The 22,182-nt window shown below is 55.6% G+C and overlaps 1 pseudogene; it reads left to right on the plus strand.

Annotated features, from left to right (window-relative positions):
* Positions 1–6,898: 6,898 nt before the first annotated feature.
* Positions 6,899–15,094, plus strand: LOC137206522 (kinesin-like protein KIF19; annotated as a pseudogene).
* Positions 15,095–22,182: the final 7,088 nt, after the last annotated feature.

Here is a 22,182-nt window from a genome sequence, read left to right on the forward strand (position 1 = left end):
TGCCTGGTGGGTCAGAGGCCTGGCCTTTGTGGGGGAGCATGGATGTTAAAGGGGCGCCCCTTCCCCGGCCTCGTTCGTGTGGCCAAGAAGTCCTGGAGCCCAGCGCTGACCTGGACGTGACCAGCACACTCCTGCCCATGGACAACCAAGTGACCGGGTGTGGCCGCTCCCTGCTGCCAGGCTGGCCGGACTGAGAGCCGTGGCTGGGGTGAATGGGCCTCTGTAGCTCGAACCATTAAGTTGGGTTTCTCAGATCCGAACTGCATGGATCTGGTGTCTCCGTGATTTATATGAAAATGCAGTAGCAATTTACTGCACCTACACCCACCCTGGCTCTCGTGGGCGGGAGGAGTGCTGCTGTCACCTGGCGCGCTGGTGAGCTGCGTGATGGCAGGTGCAGCCTCCTTGGTTCACCTTGCAGTGACTTCTCTGGAGACTGCGTTGGAAAAGTTGAGCGCAGCATTCAAGCAGTGAATACTCCTGATGGTTCATGGGAGTCGGCCCTGGCTTGTGGTGCAGACTGGCAGCGTGGGAAAGGGGCTTAAAAGCCATGTCCTAAAAATCAAGAAAACCCGCAGGTCATTTCAAGTTTGCTTTAGAAATGTGTCTTTGGGGAGAAGTAGTCCGAGGGGATTATTTCATCAAATGTTAGCTGGTGGCATGTGTCGCCCTTTGGTGGGGACAAGCCTCCAGGGCCAAGGGCCAAGTCTGGTGGGTGCAGATCTCAGGCAGGCGTACCTGCAGGCCAGGTGAGGCATGTAGGAACCCTGGGGTTGCCATGGCGTTAGGCGAGGGGGCCCACCCGAACCACGTGGGCAGTTCCTGAGACACTTAAGGACCAGCTGGGCTCCTGGGGCCCCGCTGATGTCAGCGGGGCAGCGTGGGGCTGACAGGCAGCCAGGTCTCTCCTGCTAGCATAGCAGGGAGCAAGGAGCTCTTGTCTCCAGCCAGCCAGCCCTCCCACCCCACTGCCGGCCCCTCCCGGGCCCAGGGCAGCCCAGCCAGGAGGGAGGTGGAGCCCAAGGACCAGCTGCTCACGGGGAATGTTCTCCTCCGCGTGCCTGGCCAGCGCGTGGCTGCCTGACCCGCTGCCCCAGGTGCCTGCTTGTCACAGGTCAGGTCTCTGTCGTCAGCCCGGGTCCCCGTCCAGGGCTCTGCCCCTGCTCTGCTCAGCCTTCCCTCAGGGGACCTGGTGACCCCCTGCTCCCCACCTCCAGATGTGCCTTCACCCTTGCCCTCTGAGTCTCACTCCCCAGGGAGCTCAGGGCCTAGGCCACAACCCTCAGATGCAGTGGTGTAGACGCCCCCTACCCCGGCCCTATCAGGTCCCCCGAGGCCTGTCTCCTGGGTGACGTGGAAGCTCAGCCCATTAGACGGGTGAGCAGAGGCTCGGCACTTGCCCCTGACCTGTAGGCTGGTTACAGAGAGACCCTGTCGTGACCCCGGCCCCGTTCAGGGAGAACTGTAAGCTACCGTTTCTACCAGGAGGAACTTTCCCATCGTACAGACGAGAAAGCAGAGGCCCGGAAGCATTGTGCTGGCTTGCAGGCGGCTCACAGCTCAGTGACTAAGGAGGATTCGAGGCCTGGGTCGGCGCCATCCCGGAGGGCCTCCTGTGGGACTCCCTTAGAACTGGGCTGGAGGTGGGGCAGAGAATGATGGGAAACAGAGCCCCGGGATTTTCTACTCAGAAAACCAACTTTTGCTCTGAAAGTGCTCACAACCTGCGTGAAGGTTTGGGTCCCTCGGATGGTGGGGTAAAGGAGCCGAGGTGAGGTGGTAGGACTCCTTAGCCGCTGTGTGACCTTGGGCAAGTTGCTTCACCTCTCTGTGCCTCTGTCTCCCCAGTTCAGACTAAAGAGGGTGGCCTGATCACAGTGCTCCTCTCAGCACCATCGTGAGCTGTGAACCGGAAGTCAGCACCCGGTGGGGCCTGGGGGTTCAGCGGCCTTAACTGCTTCCCCAGGAGTGGGAGGCTCTTGGGAGGTGAGCGGGAGGTTGGGCTGGGGTCTCCGTGCCCTGGGAGGACTAGGAGGCAGCTGCCGCGGTGTCCCGCCAGCAGGTGGCGCTTCGGACCCGCCCGCTCAGCGACGCAGACCGCGAGGAAGGGGCCTCCGTCATCGCCCACAAGGCGGGGACCGGGTGGGGCTGTGTCACCGGTCGCGGAGCTCGCCCGCGCGCGATCGCCTCCCTCCCTCCCTCCCTCCCTTGCGGAAAACATCAGTGCTCACAGTGGCCGGCACGTTCCAGACACTGGGGTGGAGCCGGGGGGAGGGGGGACTCAAGGGCCTGTCCCCCACGGCCCCAGCTCCCTCCCTGGTGGGGGTGGGGTGGAGTGTGGGCGTCGAGCAAGAGAGAAAGTATAATGTTGGGGAGCTGAGAGCACGGAGAAGAATGGAGCGGACAGAGGCGGTCACTGACGACACGTTTGAGCAGCCTGGCGCAGGGTGGGGGGAGATCGGCGGTGGGGGCTAGGTGTGCAGTTGGGAGAGGGCCCCTGCAGGACCCCGACGGCACGCCGTCACGCCGTCACGTCGCCAAGGATTCCTGCTCCTTGGGAACAGGCTCAGAAGCTGAGCTCTCAGCGCAGAAGTGTCGTTGCCCGTGGTCGTCACTCGCCAGCGTAAATGCCAAATTGGGGTAAAAGAAAATTGAATTGCATTTCCCCACTTGTCACTAGAGAGGCAGCTTTACCCAGGACGTGCGTTTGCACTCCAGGGCAAAGGACCCCAGCTCGGGGGACGGGGGTGCCAGGGGAGGAGCTCGGGGGTGACACTGCAGGATGATGAGTGGACAGGACGTCTGGGGTGTGTAAACGTGCCGAGGGGCGTGGGCAAAGAGGCTGGTGTGGATTAGTGCTGAGTTCATGGAGACCTAAGCGAGTAAAACCTGTTAGGACGCTTGTTACACTGAGGGGAACAAGGTTTTGCAGGAAGGGATTTGGCCGAGCTCTGAAGAGCGTTTACATAGATAGCCTTAACGTGGAGACGGCGTGGCTCTAACTAAATTTGTGACGTGACTGCACTAGGAGGCGGGACGTAGGGGCCCGTGTTCTGTACAGACAGGGCGGTCACAGCCCGAATGTCAGCCACAGGAGTCGGGGCAGCCGGGGTGGGGCAGCGGCTGCTGTCCCACAGGCTGACAAGTCTTGAAACTGTGTGCACCTCACTCATTAAAACGACACAAGTTAGAGGAAGCAGGCAGTGCCCTTGGAATAACTGTTAAGGCAAATAATTTCTGGAATCCATAGCGGCTCTCAAAGTCATCTCATCAGTCCCCAAATCCTGGCACGTCGCCCATCGTGGGGGGGGGGCTGACCTCCTCCCAGGGAGCTCTGGCAGCCCTGGGTGGAATGGGCGGGTGGCCAGGTGATGGGGCTCTTGCTGGGCCCAGTCCTGCCCCTAAGACTCCCTGGTGCACCCCAGGCCCCGCACCAGAGTAAACAGCTCCACTAGTCTCCAGCTGCCCTGCCCCCGCCCCCTGGGAAAGGCTCTTCTGAACCTCCCGGTCCCCAGAGGCGCTCGTACACCTTACTGTATAATTACATATTTATGTGAGAAAGGAGAGGCCCTGGGGAGGGGGCACCCAAGGCGCTCAGAGAGACAGCGCGGAGCTGCAGAGCTGGACGGGTCCTGCCCACTCCAGGTACCTGCGCCCCCCCCCTCCGTTCTCCCCTTTCCTTTGGGTGGCGCGGCCCCATGAGCAAGAGGTAGTCGGGTGGGAAAGGCATATCCCTAGGGCCACGTGCAGATATCGCGGTAGCAGGCCTCTGGCTAGGTGTTTTGCCCTCCGCAGAGCCCCTTGCCCACCTGCAGGTGCTACTCAGGGCGCTGTGGCCGGCGGGGCTCTTCACCCAGCCCTCAGCGCCCCGGCCGGCTGTTCAGGGGCATCCGGGCTGCCGTCCAGGCGGGGCCCGAGGGATTCGGCGTTGGTTGGGCGCCGGTATGTGAGGACCGGAAGCAGAGCCCAGCCAGCCTGGGGGCTCACAGTCAAGGCTTTGGGGTGCAGCAGCCCGGAGATGCTGCACCCTCAGATGGAAGTGGAGAGGCTGCCTGGGGGTGAGCGCAGAGGCCTGCAGCGCTTCCCAGGTCCGGGCCGAGCCCCTGGATGCCTCTGAGGGTAGAGGCCAGGCCTGGGGTCCTCCCTCCGCCCTGATCCTGTGAGCGGCCTCTCCTCCGAGCCCTGCCTCTCACTGCTCCTAGACGGTGGTGCTCATGGACCCCGGGGAGGACCCTGAGGACACACTGCACACACACCGGTCCCGGGAGAAGACCTTCATCTTCGACATCGTGTTCGACCAGCACACCTCCCAGGTGCCCGGCCCTACCCACCAGCCCACGGCCCCGCTGGGCCAGGCCCGCCAAGGGTGTCCTCATGTGGGAGGGCTTGGCAGCCAGGTGACCTCATCCGTGACGTCTCATGGGGTCTCCCTGATAAACGAGGAAGTTGGTGCTCTGGGTCACTCCAGGGACAGGTAGCAGACCCCTTCCATGGATGCCGGGGGCCGCCAGGTGCCCGGGCTTTACACGCATCCTCATTTATTCCTCTGTGTGTCCATGTGTCCGTCTGTCCACCCACCCATCCATCCAACAAAGCCGTGTCCTGTCCGCCACGGGGCTAGAACACACTCCCTGCCCACAGGGGCTCACACCCCAGCCAGGGAAACAGGCCCGGCTCTCCGAGCAGGCAGGTGTCTTCTGCTGCCGAGATCTTAATGGTGTCGGAAGTAGAAGGACCAGGTCATCAATTATTGAGCAGCTAGTGCATTCCAAGTGCTGTGCTTAAGTGCTTGTCACGCCTTGTCTTCCAAGCGTCACAGCAACTCTGTAAAATACACGATGATATCCCCACTTTACAGGTGAGGTGCTGGCTTAAGGAGGTCAGCAACTGACCTGAGGTCACAGCTAGAGAGCTGCAGAACCAGGACAAGGTCCCAGACAGTGTCAGTCCAAGGCTGGACGAAAGGAGCACCAGCTTTGGAGTCTGTCCAACCAGGGCTCAGATGCTTCTGATTCGTGTTACCAGCCAGAGAGCTGCAGAACCAGGACAAGGTCCCAGACAGTGTCAGTCCAAGGCTGGACGAAAGGAGCACCAGCTTTGGAGTCTGTCCAACCAGGGCTCAGATGCTTCTGACTCGTGTCACCAGCCAGGGCTGCTGGGACAGTTAAGTGAGATGAAGAGCAGGCCCAGAGGGGGTTCAGGGAAGGCAGAGGAAGGGGGACCGTCCTTTCTCTCCAGTCCAGCCAGATGCCCATGCCCTCAGACACCAGCCCTGGAGATGTCCTTCCTTGAATACCCCTGTGGACAGGGAGCTCACTACCCACACACTCCTACCGCTACGTACTGCTGCCCTAAATGAAATTCCGCCAGCCTGAAACTTTCACTCGCTGGTCCTAGTTTTGTCCCATAAGAGGAGTCATAATGCCCTTCCCGGATTTCCCAACCCCGTCACTACTTTCCAGTCCTTTGCATTCTTTTTGATTTCTCTCAATTCATGCAGAAGCCCTGGAAAGGACTCATACCCGTTTGGTACCAAACCTGGCAGGCCTCATGGTGGGAGTTATCACTTACATTCTCGTGCGATCCTCGCTCACCGTGGTCTCACCGTGGGGCTCGGCGTGGTCCAGGCGGCTGCAGGACTGGGGTGGGGCTCGTGCCGTGGCTGCGCTGGCTGCCACCGTGGAGGTCCCTGTCCGTGTCCAGGGGGAGCAGGGCGTTTGCAGGCACCATACACCTGTCCTCTCCAGACAGCCAGGTGCCCGACTCTGGTCGGAGTGTGCATTTGCCTGTCTTCCTTCCATCTGTCCGCAGGAAGACGTGTACCTTGCCACCCCCCAGCACTAGTGGAAGGCGTCATTTCTGGATACAACGCGGCGGTGTTTGCCCACGGCCCTCAGGTGCTGCCAAAGGCCGGTGTCCCCTGGAGGGAATGAGGTTGGTGGCAGCAGAGCTCTTCCTAACAGCACAAAGCACCTCATACGTGCTGGCCTTGCACTGGTCCCTCTGCATCCGTTGGTTCCTTTGGTTCTTTCAACGGCCCTGAAAGGCAGGTAGAACGATCCCCCTGTCACAGATGGGACAACTGAGCCTCAGAGAGGTAAAGGGACTTCCCCAAGGTTACACAGCTGGTAGGAGTGAGTGTGGGGCTCAACCCAAGCCTACACTTTTCTGCCCATGAAAACCGCAGATTTCTCCTCTGCAGTTACAAGTTGGGGTCGGCAAACACTCGCGAAGCTAAGCTACCTCTCCGCCTGAAAACTAGAATCACAGAGGGTCAGAGCTGGACGGGCCTTAATCCCCTCCCTATACAGGTGGGGAAACTGAGGCCCTGAGAAGCCTGGTCCGAAGTCACAGCTTGTTTATGGCATTCATTCATTCTTTCTTTCATTCAACGAACATCAGGGAGCACCTGCTGTGTGCTATGCTCTAGCAAAGGAAGAGGGCCATCTGGTCCCTCCTACAGGGCGAACCGGGAAGGAGGAGGTGAGGACCCCATGAAGCGGGACTGCTTAGAAAGCTTAACACGTACGTTAATTCTCCTATTATGAGAACAACACGAACACCTTAAAGCGAATTTGGAGAGAAGTGCAGACATCTCTTGGGCCTCCCTCCTCTGATACTGTCTGCATCTTCGCTTTGTATCCTCCCGCTTTCCCTGCCCAGGTTTTCTTCCCCAGAGTAGCCATCAGGCTGTTCAGACAGGATTTTTTTTGTTCTTGTTTCCAAAATGGAAACTGAGCATGTCAGAGCAGCCAGGGCGGTTTGCACAGTACGGGCGGCAGGTGTGACCAGGCTCCGGGGGGGGGGGGGGGGGGGGGGCGAGCCCAGACCAGGAGCCCTGCTTTGGTGGGCATCCCATGCCTCCCGCAGGTGCTAGCAAGACCCACACGATGCTGCCATGGATGCGGGGCCCGGCAGCTACCTGCAGATGCTCACTGACCTCTTCCAGGCCATCGAGGAGACCCATGAGAGCACGGACTGCAGCGCGCCCATGTCTTACCTTGAGGTGAGCCGCCCACCCCCTCGGCTGCCCTGTCTGCAAAACGGGCCTGATCATGAGTGCAAAACCCCACCTGTTACCCCAAGGGCCCCCCAGCCTGTGGGAAACCTCAGGGCATCCCAGACTTCTCTGGAGATGCAAAGCCCCAGTGATAGGTAAGCCCCTGTGCTTCTTTTGCATCAGACCTACTGCTTCCAGCGTTTCTGTCTCATCCCAGATTTATAACGAAGTGATCTGGGACCTCCTGAACCCGTCCTCAGGGTTTCTGGACCTGCGGAAAGATTCTAGGGGCAGCATCCAGACTGCAGGCATCACGGAGGTCTCCACCTCAAACACCCAGGAGGTGAGCGTCACGGGGGCCCACGGAGGGACCTGTGGCTCCTCCACGGCAGCCACGCTCACCAGTGCTCACAGAGCGGAGCCAGATGCACGGCTCCAAAGCTGCTTTCGAGCTAAAGGAACAGCAGACTTCCGCAGCACGTCCCCACTCTCCTCACCTGTGCTCAGGGCAGACATCACCAATGGATCACGCACTCTTCCCTCTGCATCCAGACGCAGGTGGGGATTCTTTCTCGGCAGCACTCCAGGCAGTTGTGGTCAGAGTCGGCTTCAGGTCTGAAATCTGTTTGCCATCTTGATCCTAATTCTGGCTCCCATAACAGGGCGAGCTGTAAACATTTCTGCAGCCCTCTGTCTTTCTCTCTCCCTCCAGTCTCTCTCTGTGCAGCCCTTGGGGTGGGCCTCCCGTCTGCTCAGAACATTTCAGAGGCTCCCAATTGCCTCTGAACAGCATGGACTCCTCGGCCCCCAGGCCCTGGATAACCGTGTGCTCTAGCCATGCTGGCGTAGGCATGAGGCCACCTGCCCTTAGCACCGTCCCTCATGGGTTCCAGGTGCAGGAGGGGAGACTTCTTGCCTATTCTTTAATAACAACAACCATATGGGTCTCTCTCCACAATGCTCTGTGGTCCTAGTATGCCTGGCACACAGTAGGTGCCCAGCAGAGGCTCACTGGCTTGATTTCCACAGCTGCTTGCGCACAAGTGGATTTCAGGCCACCCGCCAACTCCAGCAAATCTGTACAACTGCCTGGAGTTCCATATGGAAAAGGGCTCGGTGGGTTAGAGATGGGTAATCCATTGGTGATGTCTGCCATGGGTAGAGGAGGCAGAAGTGGTGCTATAAGTGTCAGCAATCTGCCATTCCTGCTGGATTAGTTGACTCGATTAATTAATCTCTTCATGCCACAAACCAGAAATTGCTTCCACTGGATGTGGTTCTGCCATCAGCATCCCAGCTGGGGAAGAGCTGCCCTAAGGAGCTCGGGAGGGCACGTCTCCTCTTGTTCTGCAGGGAGCGTGTGGCCACTCAGGGACCCTTGACTGTCTGCCCGCTTCTGCCTCTGTCCTCAGACCATGCAGCTCCTCACCAAAGGCAACTGGCAGCGCACACAGGAGTCCACCGCCACCAGCAAGATGTCGTCCCGCTCCCACGCCGTGCTGCAGGTCACTGTGCACCGGCGCAGCCACGGCACAGACATGGCAGAGGAAGTGCACATTGGGAGGCTCTCCATGGTGGACCTGGCGGGCTCGGAGCTGGCGTCTCAGGTGCCTGTCCTCTTCATCTCCGTTACTCGCCTTGTGTCCATCTGCCCTTTAGTCTGGGAGCAGGACCCTGTCCGTCCTTGTTGCACACTGTCTCCAGCACCTAGGACAGCACCCGGTCGAGGGGAGGTGCCCGCTTACACGTTTGCTGAGCGAATGAATTCTCAGCAGGTATTGGGGGTCACTCCTGCGGAGCCAGTATTTATGGAGGGCTTCCCGTGTGGCAGGCTCTCCCGGGCACCAGGGACGTGAAGATGAGTGAGCCCCAGACCCTCACCCTCGGGGGGCTCAGAGCCTCTGGGGGCGGGCGGGAGACAGATGTGTAGCTGGTAGTTACAGCACGGGGAGGCCTGTGCCTTGAGATTCGGGGTCACACAGAGGCTGTGGAGCCCAGAGGAGGATGGAGCCTCAGGGCTGAGCCTGAAAGGTCATCAGGAGTTTGGTGGGTGGAGGGAGCAGCGTGGCGGGGGTGGCTGTCGGGATGCCCTCCAAGGACCTGCCTCCTGCGCCCGCGCCCCTGGCTCGCTGTCCTTGTTGGCACGTGTCGCTGGGAGCGAGGGTTGTGCTCACCGTTGCCCCAGGGGCCGGAGCAGTCTTTGCGGACAGGGCCCAGCCCAGCGCCAGGAACAGAGAAGGTGCCTGATGGAGGCCAAGTCAGAACAGCAGTAATATTATCAACAAGGGACATTCTCACGTCCCTCTGATGCGCCAGGTGCTTCGTGTTCACCATCCCCCTAACCCCCGACACCTGGAGGGCAGGCGGCCTCGCGCCTGGTTTACAAACGCCCCGCTGAGACGGGGTGGTGTGATCGTGCCTGCACACAGGTATCAGGTGATCCGGCCTTTGGACCTGGAGGGAGCTGGCCTAGGTCCGTGCCTTTCACTGATGACATTTGTCCTCCGGTTTGCAGGCTACGCTCTGAGTCCTGGGGGTTTGTCAGTCATTGCATTGCTTCATTCAGTCACTCATTCATTCACCTGCCCTGCACCTGGCCCTGCCCTGGGTGCCTGGCCAGCTGGCCCAGAGGCCGACAGGTTCAATGTATTGTGTTAATATGGTATGAAATTTGAGGTACAGTGAGGCCAGCAGATCAGAAGATGACTGCCATTGGAGAGATAGTTTGCTACTCACAGGTCCCAAGAGGAGGGGGCAGGAGAAGCCAGGCCGGGCCACACGGGGAAGCACCAGGGTTGGTCTGGAGGCAGAGGGAAGAAGGGGAAAACACGGGCCAGAGCCTCTCTCGTGACTTCCATGGGAAGGCAGGCTGAACACTGGCCAGTTTGAATAATTCCAGCAGGCTCTGGGGCACAGGGCCCATCCCTGGTTGTCTGGTTGCTGCCCCGGGTGATGAAGGCAGGTAGACAGTGGCCCAGAGTGTGGGAGCCCCAAGGAGGAGGGGGTGGGGTGAGGGCTCTGGGTTGGCTGGTTTGCTTTTGAAAGGTGTGCTCATGGGTGACTTGTTTGTTATCAGAAGGAACTGGCAACCCTGGGAGGGGCAGCAGGGCCCCAAGATGACAAAACATTAGGATGCAGAAAATAAAAGACGGTTCATACACAGACAGATGTGGGTACAGACAGTTTCATGTAGACCAAGCCGAGTGTGATGGAGCCCTGGGAGTCTGCCCGTGCCAGCTGGACTCGGCCATGTGCTCAGGGGGCAAGGTGGAGACCAGCCTCCTCAGCTCTTAGCTCTTGGGGAGGCCATTGGACAGGGGGTCAGGCCCTAGGTTCTTGTTCTCCCTCTGCTCCAAATAGCTGTGTGCCTTTGGCCAGGCCCCTGTCCCTCTCTGGGCCTTGGTTTTAAGCTGTGTGCTCAGGGGCCCAGCGGGCTGTCTTCAGGTCTGGTTGGCTCTCACAGTCTGTCATTTCTTCACAGAAAATCACTCACAGAAGAGTTTGTTCCAGGGCACAAGGCGTCTGAGAAAACCCCCGAATTCTGGGGCACAGACACGTGACAGCTGCCATGGCCTGGTCGTGCCGGCAGCTCCCACTCAGTGAAAGGAGCAGCTCACGTTCGCTGCTCGCTTCTGTGGGCCCATCTCTGAGCTGGCCTCTTACACGCGTTGCCCGCCAAATCCTCACCATGGCCACAGCAACTGCCTCTTTGGACAAATAAGGAGACTGAGACAGGCTGGGAGACCTGTCTGAGATGTCATTTAAGCCGTTCTCAAGCCGTGCTCCAAACTGGCTCTAAAACCCACGTCCCTTAAAGAGAAAACGTTATTTTCCTTGCTGATTTCAAATGTAACCAAGTCAGTGCAGAAGATATGGAAAATGTGGTTAAGCTAAAGGAAGACAGTTAAAGTCCCCACAACGGCTGCACTGAGAGGCAGTCATCCCAGCAGCAGTTTGGCGTGTGTCCTCCTAAGGCCCCTGCAGGCATCTTTATACATTTGCTCAGTGCTCAGACATCCAGCCACACTGTGGGCCAGACGCCTGCCGGTGTCCAGGCTCTGGGGACAGATGGCCAACCCAGATGACAGCTCCGTCATGGAGCTTAGGTTCTGTGGGGAGCAGTTAGGGAAAAACAAACGCATAAAAGAGCAAGATAGTTGCCGAGAGAGCTAAGCGACTTGGAGGAAATATACAGGGTAGCATGTACCCCCGTGGGGTGAGGGGGCCTGGGCGCTCCCCAGGAGGACCGCTAGCTGAGACTGGGAGGACAAGAAAGCTTCGGCGTGGGGGGACGTTCTCGCGAAGACACACGCGTTCGTATTTTTATCATAAAAAGGGGACTGTTCCGCCCAGGCATCCGTCTGAGCCCTTTTTTATCTCACTTCACAGAGAGCATCTTTTCAACATTGGTAAACAGCTCCACCTCACCCCCTTTCCTGGCTGTGTGGTATTCCACCGCAGAATCTGGTGTCGTTTCTGTCTCCAGTCCCTGGGCTGTGGGAGTGTAGTCAGAGCGTCCACCCTGAGCCTCCCAGGGTGGGATGGGGTTATCGCATCCTCTGGACCTCAGTCCCCTCCCCCTGGGGCCTGGGGTGGGGAGGTGGCGGGGTTGGGGTGGGTGGGGGGAGGACCACTTCCCTGCCAGCTGGCTTCTTCTCACTCAGACCCAGAACCGAGGCAAGAGGATGAAGGAGGGCGTCCCCATCAACCGCTCCCTGCTGGCGCTGGGCACCTGCGTCAACGCACCCAGCGAGAAGGGCGGCAGCCAGGCGCAGCATGTGAACTCCCGGGACAGCAAACTCAGGCGCACCTGCTGAAGGTATGAGCCCCTGGCCAGAGACAGGCGTGGCTGCAGCATCTGACTGCATCTTTCAGGATTTACCTGGGCCTAAGGGCCCTTCCAGGAACCCCTGAAAGCAGGAAAATCTCTGCTTTATCTGGAGAAATCATCTCTAGTCACTGCTCGAATCCCCCCTCCATCCCTCTGAGTGTGGTCCAGCCCATGCTTGCACACTCCCAGGGACAGGAAGCTCACTACCTCACCAAGGCTGCCTGTCTCATCACAGACAGTCTGAGAAAATTCCTCTTCATACTGAGCTGAATGCTGTCACCTCTATTCTACAGCAAGGCAGGGTGTAGGTAAACAGATAGGCAAAGCAACAAATAAATGGCTCTGTGAGTTTGGCCTCTCGGTCTAATCTACCTGCATCAGAGTGGAAGTAGGATGGGGCGGGCCTGCAGCAGGTCCATCTCAGCCTGCGCGTCACCTCCCTGAGCAGTGACCCCTTGGTCCAGCCTCAGCTGCCCTTCTCAGGGTTTGGAGCAGGAACCCCAGATGGGCTGGTCCAGAGGAGCCCGGGACAGGTAGCGGAGGGATGGCGCCCCCGGGCAGGTGGGAACCCTGGTTCCCACCATCCCCATCTCGCGCCTTCCACTGAGAAGGATGCCCTGGGAGGGAACAGCCGGACGGTGATGACTGCCCACATCAGCCCAGCCAGCACGCACTTCAGGGAGGCGCGGACCACCCTGCTATACACGTACTGAGCAGGGAGGCGCAGACACCCTGCTATACACGTAGGGCCAAGAATGTCAAGAGGACGGTGAGCCGCGCCCTCCCACCTTCCCTCACCCGCTCCCTCTGTTACTCTCCGGCCTGCTCACTGAGTCCTACAGCTCTCCCTCCAGAGGCTCTAGGGGAGGGTCCCTCCCAGCTCGCAGGCTCCTGGCGCTTGGCTTGTGGCCACACCCCTCCAGTCTCTGCTCCGCCTTGCCCTCCTCCCTGTGCTCCTCTCTTTCTCCTCTTTTCTGAGGGCAGTTGGCATTGATTTGAGGGCCCTCCCTAATCTGGGATGATCTCATCTCAAATCCTTAATTACATCTGCAAAGACCCTTTTTTCCAAATAAGGCCACATTCACAGGTTTCAGGGAAGGGACTTGTCTCTGTGCCTGGCATCACTGTAAGCTCTCACTGCGATCTGATTTACTTCATTCTCAGCAACTGGCTCCCTAGGAGGTAGGTCCTATTATTATCCCATCTAACGGAGTGGGCAGCGGAAGCACAGAGAGATAAAGCAGCTTCTCTAACCTACCACGGCTGGGCAGAGCTGGTGTTGGGGCCCAGGGGGCCTGGATCCAGAGCCCGTGCCTCACACTGCCGTGCTGTTCTGGCTACACTGCTGTACTCAGTGTAAAGGATTCATCTCTCTTTTTTTTTTTGCGGTACGCGGGGCTCTTACTGTCGTGGCCTCTCCCGTTGCGGAGCACAGGCTCCGGAAGCGCAGGCTCAGCGGCCATGGCTCACGGGCCCAGCCGCTCCGCGGCACGTGGGATCTTCCCGGACCGGGGCACGAACCCGTGTCCCCTGCATCGGCAGGTGGACTCAACCACTGCGCCACCAGGGCAGCCCAAGGATTCATCTCTTAAGGCTGTGCGACCCTCAATGAGATAATGCACATTAGCGACTTAGCACAGGAGTGAGTAGTGGCCAACATATGATAGGTGTTACTTTATTATCACGATTACCATTTGTTGACAACAAGGGATGAGCCCTTCCCAACGTCCAGCTCTGAGCGAGGCGCCACCATAAAACCATCACCAGCACTAGCGTCAGCATCATCAGAGCTTCTGCTCCCGCACGAACCTGAGCTTAGCCGAGGAGAAGGCAGCTAGGAGACAAGAACCCACACAGGGGAGTGTTTCATTTCCAACTGTGGCAAGTGCTCTAAACGAAAGCCACAGGGCGCCGCGAGGAACGATCACAGAGAAGGCCGGGTTTAGAGGGGTCTTCCACCAAGGGGAACTGGCTCCTGCAAGGGAGCTGAGCCCCGAGCGCTAAAGAGAGCGTGTCTGTGCGGACTGAGGGCCAGTGTGCACATCTGGTGAAACTTAAGTGCGTGCGCCCTGCGGCCAGCAATGTCACCTTCCACATCAACCAAAGAGAAACTCAGACCCATGTGCTCAGGGAAGTTGTGTCACAGGAAAGCCCCAAAGTGCCCGTTGAAGAGGAGGGGACAGCTGCCTGCTGTGTCCCTGTTGCGGCCCCGCTCTGCAGCTGTTACAGACAATGGGGGAGACCCATCTGTGCAGACGGACAGCCTCTAAGACACATCGTTGGACCAGAAAAGCAAGTAAAAGTACAGCAGCTACAGTCTGATATGATCTACGTAAACCCCCCCCAACGCTGAACCCACACCCCCAAAACTCCCCACGTGTATCTCTCTAGCTTCCTGTACATGTATAAAACCACACAGAGAAGCATTCGGAAGGGCACACACCAAAATGGTAGCAGTGGTTACCCATGGGGAGGGTTTTCAAAAACCTCTTCATGGATTGTTTGAATTTTGGGTTTTTTGTGGCAAAATATACATAACATAAAATTCACCCCTTGAACCATTTGAAACGGCCCAGTTCGGTGGCATTAAGCACATTCACATTTTTGTGTGACCATCCCCACTGTCCGTCTCCAGAACTTTCATCTTCCCAAACTGAGACTCTGCCCCGATTAAACACCGACTCCCTCCCCTCCCCCACTCCTGGCCCCACCCCCTACTTCCTGTCTCTGTGACCCTGACTCTCCCAGGGACCACACATGTGGTGTGGATCATGGATCCTTCTGCATCTGGCTTATTTCACTTTTCATCATGTCCACCCATGTTGCAGCAGGTGTCAGAATCTCCTTCCCTTTTAAGACAGAATAGCACTGATTTACATTTTCCTGACGAAAGGTGCTGCGTCTTTCTGGCATAATCCATTGGGTGACAGGTGTCCTTCGCGGGGCAGCCAGCTGGCCCTGACCTTGGCCGCGTCCCGCCACCAGGTCAAGCGCAACCTGCTGAACGTGTCCTACCACATCGCGCAGTACGGGGATGTCATCTCCGACCTGGGCAGGCAGATGAAGCACCCCGAGGCCAAGGTGGAGAAGCAGGGGAAGGAGAAGTGAAGCATCCCAGCGGCCGGGATGCTCAAGGTGGGGCCGTACACGCACGCAGTGCCTCCTGCTGCTGGGCCGTCCGGGACACCAGAGGCCCACTGCGTCCTCCTGCCCTTCCTGGAGCGGTGTCTGCACTGAGCACCCCACCCGGGGTGACCGCCGAGCCCGGCCTGGCCTTTTTTAAAAAAATATTTTATGTATTTATTTATTTTTTTGGCTGCGTCGGGTCTTAGTTGCCGCACACGGGATCTTTCGTCGTAGCACACGGGCTTCTCTCTAGTTGTAGAGTGCAGGCTCAGTAGATGTGGCGCGCGGGTTTAGTTGTCCCGTGGGATGTGGGATCCTAGTTCCCCGACCAGGGATCGAACCTGCGTCCCCTGCATTGGAAGGTGGATTCTTAACCAGTGGCCACCAGGGGAGTCCCCCGTGGCCTCAGGGAGCAGCCGTCTCTCTGCTCTCTTCTAATCTCTTCTTATCTTTCTTCAGCTTTTCTTCTTGCTGCCTATTTATTTTTTCCTCCCAAATCAGTTTCTTTTTTTAGTCTTTTCACTTTGGAATAATTTTAAATTTAGAAAAATTGGCAACGATACTACAGAGTTCCCAGCTTCCCCTAATGTTAGCGTCTAGGGTCTTCCAAGAAAGTGCACTGAGGCAGAACTCACACAACATAAAATTCACCATCTTAAAGCAAACCCTTCGTTCAGCACATCCACCGTGTTGGGCAGCCGCTGTTTCTGTCTCTTTCTGAAACGTTTCCACCCCAAAATGAAACCCATGCCCGCTAGGCAGCTTCTCTCCATCCCTCCCTTCTCCCCAAATCGGTTTGATCTAGGCCTCCTTTTGGGGTAGAGCACACCATAGTTTTACCCTAAAATTAATCAGTAAGTTTAAAAGGTGCCCATAAAAAATATCTGTAACGAAGACAAGTAAACATATGTACACACACACACACACACACACGTTCTTTTGGCTTATTAAGATAAGTTTTGGCGTAGTAAATAAAGGATTTTTGAAAATCAATAAGAAAGAACCAACAGCCCAATTTAAAAATGAGGGTGAGGAAATGAATAGGCAATTCAGAGAGTTTCTAGTGGCCATAAACCTAGGAAAAGATTCTCAATTGCATTAGGAAACAGAGATACAAATTGAAACAATTTTCACTTATTGGACTGGCTAAAATTAAAATGTCACGTAGCATTAAATGGATAATATAAAATAAAGTATGGAAGGCAGCCTTAACCACTATTATTGGGAGTCTAAATTAACACTTCTCTTTGGAGCCTGTTTTACCTGCATCTTTTCAAACTTTAAGTGTATGAGTTCTGTTGCCCAGCAACTTCCCCCAAGTCTACCAGGAGACGCATGCGCTCACATGCCCATCAAAGGGGATGGGACAAGCTAACTGGTGGGTCCCTCCTGTGGATCACCCTGCAGGTGCTACAGAGAATGGGGCAGACCCATCTGTGCAGATGGACGGCCTCCAAGACCATTGCTAGATGAGAAAAGCAAGTTAAAGCGTAACAGTCATAGCCTGCTATAATCTACCCACCAGGAAACCCATATATCTCATTAGATACAGTTATATGTACAAAACTGCACAGAGAAAGATCCAGAAGGGCACATATCAAAATGATAGCAGTAGTTACATGTGGGTGGGGGACTGGGGTTGGGGGGAGGGCAATCAGATGATCAAGTCTTGATGTATTATTCGAATTTTTATCACCAAAACGTGTTCCTGTATTAGATGTGTAAATACATCATATTTAAAACGTTTCCTGATTGTTATAGTAATATGTGTTTATCATTCAAAACTTGGAGTATGCTGCAAAGTGTAAGAAGAAAATAGAACTCACTCATAATCCCACAACTTGGAGATACCATTGTTAGATTTAGCTATTTCCTTCCAGTCTCTTAAATAAATCCGTACACACATGCACAGCAAAATTGGGAGCTGGGGGGACTTCCCTGGTGGCGCGGTGGTTAAGAATCCACCCGCCAGTGCAGGGGACACGGGTTCGAGCCCTGATCTGGGAGGATCCCACATGCCACGGAGCAACTAAGCCCATGCGTCACAACTACTGAGCCTGCACTCCAGAACCCAGGAGCCACAACTACTGAGCCCACGCACCACAAGTACTGAAGCGCATGCGCCTAGAGCCCGTGCTCTGTAACAAGAGAAGCCACCGCAGTGAGAAGCCCACGCACCGCAATGAAGAGTAGCCCCCACTCTCCACAACTAGAGAAAGCCTGCACGCAACAAAGACCCAACACAGCCAGAAATGAATTAAAAAAAAAAAGTTGGGGGTTGGGATCAGGCAATGTCACACATTTAATGAGTACCTACTATGTAACAGGTGCATATCAGTGTTGGAGATGCAGGGAGGGAACGAGCCATACACAGACCTGGTTCAGAGTCGTCCAGCAGAGGAACTGCACAGGCAAAGGCCCTGGGGTGGGAGTGGGTTTGATGAGTTCAGGGAGCAGAGGGCCGCCCACGTGGCTGGCACCTGAGGAGAGGTGCATGGTGGGAGCTGAGGCTGGAAGACGTTGAACAGGGGCCTGGGTTTATCCTGACTGTAACGGGAGGCCAAGGAGACCTTGAGCCGGACAGCAATGCGCCAGGAGCCCCCTTGAGCTGCGTATTCGAGAAGTGGAAGTGCGACTACTCACAGGGCAGGTGGGGGATTCTCCACGGCTGGGGTTTTGTGTGGAGACCATGACAGGAGTTGAGGAGGAGGCCAGGAGTGACCACAGTGGTCAACTGTGAACACCACGTAGAGGAGGGAAGTAGAAAGCGCTCACACTTTTGTTACGAGGATTTTCCAGTACTCACAGAAGGAGGAAGAGCAGTAAAGTGAGCCCTCGTCACCCACTCTCCAGGCCTTGTTTCTTCCCACGCACTTCCCTCAGCCTATTATCTTGAAGCAAATTTCAGTCATCATATCATTTCATTCATAAGTATTTCAGCCTATAATCCCTAAAGAATACAGGCTCCTTACAAACACATAACTACAGTATCATTTCCACACCTTAAAAAATATTAACAGGGCTTCCCTGGTGGCGCAGTGGTTGAGAGTCCGCCTGCCAATGCAGGGGACACGGGTTCGTGCCCTGGTCCGGGAAGATCCCACATGCCGCGGAGCGGCTGGGCCCGTGAGCCATGGCCGCTGAGCCTGTGCGTCGGAGCCTGTGCTCCGCAACGGGAGAGGCCACAACAGTGAGAGGCCCGCGTACCACAAAAGAAAACCAAAAAAAAAACAAAAGAGATTTCTGACATCGCGTAGATTGTCGGAAAGTTGAACACCTATTGGCTCTCTGGTGATACAAACACATTACTGTTAATTTTTTACCATGAAAGATGTTGGATTTTGTCAAATACTTTTCCTGTATTATTGAGATGATCACATGGTTCTTGTCTTTCATAATATTAATATGATATACCACATTACTGATTTGCATACGTGGAAGCGTCCTTGCGTCCCAGAGATAAATTCCACTCGATCACGGCGTATGAGCTTTCAGTGTGCCATGGATTTGAGGTTGCTAGTATTTTAATGAGAATATTTTCATCTGTGTTCAACAGGGACATTGACCTGTAGTTTTCTTTTCTTGGTGTCCTTGTCCGGCTTTGGTATCAGGGTAATGCTGGCCTCGTGAAACGAGTTTAGGAGTGTTCCCTTCTCTTCAATTTTTTGGAAGAGTCTGAGGATTGGTGTTAATTCTTCTTTGAAGGTTTGGTGGAATTCACCCCTGGGCTTTTCTTTGTTGGGAGGGCTTCGATTACTGATTTAATCATCTTACACATTATTGGTCTGTTTAGATTTTCTGTTTCTTCATGATAAAGGCTTGGTAGGTCGTATGTTTCTAGTAATTTATCCATTTCTTCTAGATTAACCGATTTGTTGGCATAGAATCGATCATACTAATCTTATGAGCCTTTGTATTTCTGTGGTACCAGTCGTGATGTCTCCTCTGTCATTTATAATTTTATTTATTTGCATCTTCTTTTTGTTTTTTCTTAGTAAGTCTAGCTAAAGGTTTGTCAATTTTGTTTATCTTTTCCAAACACCAGCCCTCAATTTTGTTGATCTTAATTGTGTTGGTCTTTCCTGTTGTTTTCATGGATTTCTGCTCTCATCTTTGTGATCTTAATTGTGTTGGTCTCTCCTGTTGTTTTCATGGATTTCTGCTCTCATCTTTGTGATCTTAATTGTGTTGGTCTTTCCTGTTGTTTTCATGGATTTCTGCTCTCATCTTTGTGATCTTAATTGTGTTGGTCTCTCCTGTTGTTTTCATGGATTTCTGCTCTCATCTTTGTGATCTTAATTGTGTTGGTCTCTCCTGCTGTTTTCATGGATTTCTGCTCTCATCTTTGTTATCCATCACCTTCCTTCTGGCACCTTTGGGTTTAGCGTGTTCTTCTTTTTCCAGTTCCTTGAGGTCACTGCTGTCATTTTGAAGTATTCCTTCTTGGATCTTTTCCTGTGCGGTGCTGTAGACATAAATGTACCCAGAGAGGTCTGTGGTGTGTGTGTATGTGGATGGTGGGGTGGCTTTGGGTTTTTGTATAAATGATTTCAGACTTTAGCTGTTATTCTTTAACTTGTTTTTCTCAGCCATCGATGTGTCTTGGAGGCCGTCCATCTGCAGAGACGGGGCTCCCTCATCTCTGTAACAGCTGCAAAGTGTTCCATAGGATGTCCATACTGGAGTCTGCTTATCCTGTCCCCTCTGATGGGCACTTTGGGGCTTTCCAGTCACATAACCTCCTTGCGCACATGGGTGCCTATTTCTCTGTGGTAGATCTGGGGCTCAGGTTTCTGCTGGAGCAAGAGGGTGAAGGAAAATTTCAAAGAAGAGTGGTTGCTGGTGATGCCACACTGAGTCCCATGGCGCCAGCAGAGGGCTTCAGGGGCTGGTGGGGGTGGAAGATGGCATTGTTGTAGAGCATCTATAAAGCTAGGTGATGACCGGGAAGCTTGGGCTTCTTTGGGGTCAGGGTTCAACAGAGATGCATGCCATAATGGCTCTCATCCTGCTGGCCTATTAGTTATTGGGACTGGCCTTGGTGGTCTGAGGAGGTGGGCAGCGTCATGGAGGGGATGAGGGTCTCATGGTGAGCCCTGAGGGCATGAGGGGCTTCCCTTGGGTCCTGCTATGGCAAGCCTAGGGCAGCAATGGGCAGCTTGTGTCCACGGCTCTGCCAGGATCGTTCCTTTATGAGCATTTCCTAGGATATCATGTGTTCCCCAAAGCCTTGTTTTAATGACTGCAATGATTTGGTCGTCTGGACGCATCATAATTTATTTAACCAATCCCAGATGGCTTGATGTTTAGGGAAAAGAAATCCCTTGACCACTGCCCTCAAAGTCAGGGGCACCAGCCGCATGTGACCAGAGTGGAGATATCTACTGGGACAGGCAGGGAAAACCATCGATTAATCACTGGATAGCTGTTAGGTAGGAACTGATCACGGGAAACAAAGACTTACATTCGTGGAACTTACATTCCAGCAGGAAAGGCAGGTGTTGAACATTTACCACGAAACGTTACCGAATTATCAACATGAAGAAGACTGCTGAGGTGAACGTAGGATGTTTTCAGAGCAAGCGGCTCATGGACCCAGATCGAGAGTCTAGGAAGGTTCCCCTGAGGAAGTGAGGTCAGAGCTGAGACAGCTAGCCCAGCCCCATTCGTCCTTGGATTCCTGAGACTCAAATCCATGCAACCCAACCGCAAAACGGGCAAACAGAGAGTCTAAATCCCTCTAAGTGAACCATTCGAGTACCCACCCATCCACCCATCCATCCACCCATCCACCCATCCATCCACCCATCCACCCACCCATCCACCCACCCATCCACCCACCCATCCACCCATCCATCCACCCATTCACCTGCCCATCCAGCCATCCACCCACCCATCCACCCATCCACCCACCCATCCACCCACCCATCCACCCACCCATCCACCCATCCATCCACCCATTCACCCATCCATCCATCCACCCACCCATCCACCCACCCATCCACCCATCATCCACCCATCCATCCACCCATTCACCCGCCCATCCAGCCATCCACCCACCCATCCACCCACCCATCCACCCACCCATCCACCCACCCATCCATCCACCCATCCACCCATCCATCCACCCATCATCCACCCATTCATCCACCCATTCACCTGCCCATCCAGCCATCCACCCACCCATCCACCCATCCATCCACCCATCATCCACCCATCCACCCATCCATCCACCCACCCATCCACCCATCCACCCATCCACCCATCCACCCATCCATCCACCCACCCATCCACCCATCCATCCACCCATTCACCTGCCCATCCACCCATCCACCCATCCATCCACCCATCATCCACCCATTCATCCACCCATTCACCTGCCCATCCATCCACCCATCATCCACCCATCCATCCACCCATTCACCCGCCCATCCAGCCATCCACCCACCCATCCACCCCCCCATCCACCCATCCATCCACCCACCCATCCACCCACCCATCCACCCACCCATCCACCCATCCATCCATCCACCCATCCACCCATCCATCCACCCATCATCCACCCATTCATCCACCCATTCACCTGCCCATCCAGCCATCCACCCACCCATCCACCCATCCATCCACCCATCATCCACCCATCCACCCATCCACCCACCCACCCATCCACCCATCCACCCATCCACCCATCCACCCATCCATCCACCCACCCATCCACCCATCCATCCACCCATTCACCTGCCCATCCACCCATCCACCCATCCATCCACCCATCATCCACCCATTCATCCACCCATTCACCTGCCCATCCAGCCATCCACCCACCCATCCACCCATCCATCCACCCATCATCCACCCATCCACCCATCCATCCACCCATCATCCACCCATCCACCCACCCATTCACCTGCCCATCCAGCCATCCACCCACCCATCCACCCATCCATCCACCCATCATCCACCCATTCATCCATCCATCATCCACCCATTCATCCATCCACCCATCATCCACCCATCCAGCCATCCACCCACCCATCCATCCATCCACCCACCCATCCACCCATCCATCCACCCACCCATCCACCCATCCATCCACCCACCCATCCACCCATCCATCCACCCATCATCCACCCATCCATCCACCCATTCACCTGCCCATCCAGCCATCCACCCACCCATCCACCCATCCATCCACCCACCCATCCACCCATCCATCCACCCATCC

The sequence above is a fragment of the Pseudorca crassidens genome, chromosome 15, assembly GCF_039906515.1.
Source record: "Pseudorca crassidens isolate mPseCra1 chromosome 15, mPseCra1.hap1, whole genome shotgun sequence".
NCBI lineage: Eukaryota > Metazoa > Chordata > Mammalia > Artiodactyla > Delphinidae > Pseudorca > Pseudorca crassidens.